Source organism: Neovison vison, chromosome 2, assembly GCF_020171115.1.
Source record: "Neovison vison isolate M4711 chromosome 2, ASM_NN_V1, whole genome shotgun sequence".
Classification (NCBI taxonomy): Eukaryota; Metazoa; Chordata; class Mammalia; order Carnivora; family Mustelidae; genus Neogale; species Neogale vison.
Genome location: NC_058092.1, coordinates 177,198,419 through 177,204,464, shown reverse-complemented (window position 1 = coordinate 177,204,464; position 6,046 = coordinate 177,198,419). Strand labels below are relative to the sequence as shown.

Sequence of the window (6,046 nt, the reverse complement as noted above, 5' to 3'; positions counted from 1 at the left end):
AGTAGAACTAATAAAATTACTGCAGTATTATCACATTAGTATAGAATAATTAAAGAGAAAATGAGCACATCAAACTTAAAGGCTAAAAACACGATTTATAATATCCATAAGGATTAACAACTTACAAGAGAATCACTTATTTCTTTAAACAGTTTTGGCTTATTAAAAAATAGAAGTGTGAAATGACTAAGACTTATTGCTAACTGACCTATTTTAGAAAAAAGCAAGTTGATTATTAGGAAAGAAATTGAGAGCCAAGAGAAATAATCTATCCTAATTGATCATTAATTAATTTTGACTGGTTATTCTTGCTAGACATTTGTAAGAAATTATTAATATTGGAAGTACTTCAATAATTTAGCCAAGTGTTTGACATAAGTTATTTTAATGATACATGAAAGATATCTTGTTAACATTCTGGAATGAATAACTTTATTCATACCATCATAAATATGATGATCATAATAACAGATTTAAATTTGTAGTCTCATTTTTAAAATTAATTACTATGGCATCAGACTGACATTTTACCTAGTGTTGTATAACCTTTTGATATTAATCTTGTTAATTTGAGGTTTGAAATGTATCCACAGAAATAAATAATGATAAGCCTGAGAAATTATTTAATGTTACAAAGTATCTGAGAACATTGAAGTTGAGGGCGGAGGTGGCAAGGTTTTTTGTTGTATTTTTCATCTGAAAAATTAGAGATTTAATAGTCAAAGATGAAATCCTATGTTTGGTTATACCTCCAACTTTTCTCCAATAAAAACTGCAACCAAATTCAATAGAATTGAGGCTGGCTCTTGGCTTTAGACAGAAAAATATGACTATTGTTCAAGAGCTCTCTCTCTTAAAAGCTAGATTTTGCTTTATTTGGGAAGAGAAAAACTGCTGCTACTACAAGGGAAAAAATAAAAGGACTTTCTCAGTGGATGAATGACTATATTCTGTGGCAGGTACAGCTGTAGCATAGGGCAATCAAAAAAGCATTTCATTTAAAAGGCATTGCAACTGTCAGGACCACTGAGCTCCTGGTCGATTAATGTCTTGGCTTATCTAAACTATGACAGTTGGATCCGGGAGGCAGGAAAACAAGAAGCACGGCAGGATCTCCAGGGCTGGGCATCTTTTCCTTCTCATATTCTTGTTTCCCCACTGAACTGTCTACAGGTCCAACAGCATTTTTCACTTTCAGGCTCACAGCTGGAAAGACAAAGCAGAACAAGAGCCTTTCACAACTGTTCTAGCAAGATGAACACATAAGGAGATGGCCCTTAGGGAGATCCCGTCCTGCTACCTGGGTGAAACCCTGGCCAATACAGTAAGCAGTCATTTTTAAATGACGGGAAAAAATACTGTGGTAACTCATCATTAACAACCAATTTTGGTCCTTCAGTAAATGTTGTCATGGAAAAGGCTGCATCAGAAAACAACTTAGTGAAAAAAATGCTTTATCATATATTGGAATTGCACCTCACGCCATATAGTATGTATCAATGTTTAGACAAATACATAATAAGTAAATGCTGACAATGTATCATATTACTAAAGATCTTTCAGAAGAGATTACCAATATGCCACAGTAGTATATTAAAGGTACCTAATAAGTAGTAAATTTTGTTGTTATTCTTATAATGCTTTATAATGATTACATTGTTTCTACCCTCTTCTATAAAACTGTAGAATAGACCTGGATAGATACTAAGGCTTGTTCTAATTTCTAAAATTTTATGATTGAATCTTCCTGGCTCTGAAAGTCTTGTACTACATTTTGCCAATAGTCATAAAAATTCTGACCTGATTAAGCCATAAAGAGTTGACATCAACACAAATCTTTTTTTGCTAACATTGTTACACAATACATTTTATTCCATACCTTAGAAAAACACAGCATAGCAGCTGCCTTGCACACATGGTGATAATTACTAAACCATTCTCATATTCAAAATATATGCAGTAAAATCTTCTATTATTTAACAAATCTAACCTGTCATTCATTAAAATGAATTTTCTGGAACAATCAACACTTTTTCAGGTGGAAATACTTTGAGTAATAAAAGATGATTAAACACTTAATCGATAATTTGTTTCCTCTAATAATGAATTAAGATATAGAAAAAATCAGTAAGATACAAAGGACTTTTAAGTATCGTTTTACTCATTTCCACAGACTTTTTCCTCTTATAAAATTCATTTTTGTTAACACTGCATTATGTTAGAAAGTAATTTATGATAATATTTCCATAGCCATACTTTTCATTTTATTAATTTTGTGAACTTAAAACACAGCTAATAGAGGCAAATTTAGTTTCAGTAAATAAATAATGTCCCAAAGTGGAAACTAATTACATCTTAGATAATACAATACATATAATTTTATATATAATTTCTATAATTAGCCCTAACATAAGAAACTATTAAGCAAAGAAGCATACTAGAATTTGATTAAATAAAAACTAGCAGAAAAACAAGATATTAGGGGTGCCTGGGTGTCTCAGTCAGTCAAGTATCTGCCTTCAGTTCAGGACATGATCCTGGGGTCCTACGATTGAGCCCTGCTCATTGGTCTCCCTGCTCAGTGGGGAGCCTGCTTCTCCTCCCTCCGCCCCTCCCCATAACTCGTGTGCTCTCCTTCTCTCTCTGAAATAAATAAATAAAATCTTCAAAAAAAAAACAATAAAAACAAGATATTGGGCATTGGGAAGAAAATTGTTTCAGCAGGGAGATCACCTGTTTTTTTTTTTTTTTTCTATTCAATATGAGTGTCTTTTTCTGGGCACAACATTTTAAGAGAATATTTTAGTTAGACACTTTTCCACATATGAATCCAGTGTATGATTAGTACATAGAATTGTTCAAAGTATTTAGTGTTTTACATTAAGGAAGACACATTGAATCTGCAAGTAAAGTCTCAGATTTCATTTATACCATGCCAGGCAGAAAGAGTGACAATGTTGTGACATTGTTAAAAAACATCCACCAGACAAAGAAATGAAACTCCAAGTAGTTAAGATACTATTAGGACATGGGGTGCCTGGGTGGCTCAGTGGTTTAAGCCTCTGCCTTTGGCTCAGGTCATGATCTCAGGGTCCTGGGATCGAGGCCCGCATCGGGCTCTCTGCTTAGCGGGGGGCCTGCTTCCCCCCTCTCTTTCTGCCTGCCTCTCCGCCTACTTGTGATCTCTCTCTGTCTATCAAATAAATAAATAAATAAAAATCTTTAAAAAAATAAAAGAAGATATTATTAGGACATAAAAAATAAAGATATGTATTTGATGACTGTATTTTCGAGCCTACACAAATGTCCTTTGAAGAAGTCAGAGCCATGTTATTTGAGTCACAGAAGACAAAAAAGTTTCTTATTGATACAGTGTATACTATCTTATACTTTATTTATTTCAACCGAGGAATTTAGTGCATGCTTTATAAATGAATGATTTCTGTAAGTAATAAAGAAATGGTTTGAAGAAATGAAATTATATTCATGGCAGAGTAAACAAATGGAAAAAATTAGAGCAGTGGCCGTCAAAGTAAGCTTTCATTTAGGGTTAGCTATTATTTAACACTTCATTTGAGCATAACTAATCAGGAAAGGTTATACAGCTCAAAATGAATCCTAAATCTTTTAGATTTCCCATTGCAAAACTAGAAAGGACAGAAATAAGTAATCCATTCCAGGTGTCTTATATATGAGAAGGAGCTCAGCTTTTCGTGTATAATTATTCATCACACATCATCATCATTATTGTGATAGCAGCAGTCAACACAGCACTTTATAGAATTAATATGGAGCCTGCCCTACCAGCTTGGCCATTCATGAGACAGCAAATGGCAAGCCAAAAACAACAAATCCTATAACACCCAGAGTTCCCTGTCATGGACAGTATAAGTGTTCAGTTTATGGTCTTTGTTAACCAATACAGAGTTGCTAACCAGGCTCACACACACTGGAAAGTGGTCACAAGATGTGCTCTTGCCTTTAGTTTTCAGAAAGTAACAAGAAGGCCAATTTTATAAGATTTTATGATTTGTTTTTTCTAATGTGGTACTCTCAATGGAAGACAAGGGTCAGCTCACGAGAAGTCAGAATTTTGTGGTGAAGAAATGGCTGAAGAAGTTTTAAAAAAAGGCAGTTTAATAAGCTTGGTTCTGGAATTCATGGTAAGCAAGTCAGCTCAATGTTCACTTTGATATCACATTAACAAAAAATATAATTTTAAGGTCAAAATAAACTTCTTTTTCTTCCAAAATTACCTTTAGTTTTATTTCTCTTAGGTGTAATTTTTAAGTTACAATAAAATTTCAAAAGCATTAAAGACTCTTTAATGAAGCTTATCTTTACAAAAGAAAGTGTGCATCGTTATTTAGATATTTTAGACAGACATGTCACTACTTCATGCTGAAATCATCAAGTTATTCATTACACCATTATCTGATATAAGTCTTGAATTTTCATAACTTCTTTAATGTTTTCTTCTTGGGATTGGCATTAAAAAATGGGAATAAACCAATTCAATATTGTTAATGGTAATACTACTGGAATAGGTTTGTACCTCCTTTATATTTTTCAGACACATTCACAAATACTGGATACCAAAACCAAGCCAGTGCAGCAGACAGGGGAAGAATTATTAGTCCTACTTGACAGGTGAAGGGATTGGGTTCAGAGTTACCAAGTGACTGGGCACATGGATACTAGGTGGCAGAGTTAAGACCATACTTTAAATCCTGTTTCTCAGTTTTGTACTCACATCAGTCAGTATGGCCTATGAGATGCTGTAGCAACAAAAATCCCCAGATTCAGAGATTCAAATCAGCAAAGATGGATTTCTTGCTCTTAATACATGTTCATCACAAGATATCTGGGGCTCTCTTTAGTCTTCTCCCTCTGCAGCCCAGGATACTGCACCATCCACCATCTGGAAAGTTGCCTGTCATTGGGACAGAGGGAGAGAAAATTGTAGCAAATCACACACTTGCTCTTAAAGTTGCTACACAGACACTTATTCATGGTTCATCAGCCAAAGCATGCCTCACAGTCATGTCTAACTGCAAATGGGCAAGCCTATGAGGAAGTGAACAAAAATATTTTTGAGTGAACAGAAATATTTTGTGAATGTCACAGATTACAATAATCCTTCAAGGCACCAAATATTTGATTCATTCTCCTTCCCACAGGCAATACATACTCACTCCTCCCTGAAGAAGAAAACCCAAAAAGTGCCATTTAGTGAGGACCAGAAGCACAAAGAGCAGAATTTATGGATGACACTGCAGCATAGTCTCTACAGCAGGGAGAAGTGTGCTTCACATCTGGGTGTAGCTCCTCTTGAACCAAAACACCTATGAACTAAAAAGGCAAGTCATCTGCTTGCCAAAACTCCAGTACCCACCAGTGAAACATGTTCAGGGTAACTTCAATAAAGATTCCTATTAAGAAAAGAGAAGAATGTGACACACGATACTTCTGTCTCTAGCAGGTATGAAATCCCAGGGAGCAGATATGTTAAGGATCCCTATTGCAGAGGGAGAGAAAAAAAATTTTTTTTAATTAGACCTACAGCAGGCTTTCCAGTGCATTTATCCTCCATGGCTCTTTGTTCTATTCTCTGAAAAAGCCCATCTTTGTCCAAAGATGAACAATGGTGACCTTATTGAAACACTGAACAAATTTTTCAGGTGGCAAGAGAAAAACAGATAACATGGCAAGTTTCCCTTAAAACCAAAAGTGTGCAGTATTAAGACTGTTCTTTATTCTGCAGTGAAGAATATTATATGCTTCTTATATTTTTGGTGTTAAAAATACCCTTTCCTATGGGCTACTATGTCAGCACTAGGATGGACTTCATGAGCAGTGATTCTTCTCATTATTGAACCAGTTTTCATGAAATATAAATTTTGTGTAAGATATAACTTTTGTAGCATTGCTGAAATCTCAGGAAAAAAGAAATAACTTTTAAGGGACTAAAAATCGAGTAATAACCCCCCAAGCCCCCAAACAAACAATACAACCAGGAGTTGAAATCTGAGCTATAAGCTCTACC

The 6,046-nt window shown here is 34.6% G+C and overlaps 1 long non-coding RNA gene across 1 annotated transcript; it reads right to left on the bottom strand.

Moving 5' to 3' along the window:
* Positions 1 to 600: 600 nt before the first annotated feature.
* On the bottom strand, positions 601 to 4,882 carry LOC122900710. The gene is made up of 2 exons (XR_006383306.1): positions 4,754 to 4,882; positions 601 to 1,206 (listed from the first exon to the last, which is right to left on the bottom strand). It is a non-coding gene; the product is annotated as an uncharacterized LOC122900710 (long non-coding RNA).
* Between the last annotated feature and the right edge of the window lie 1,164 nt (positions 4,883 to 6,046).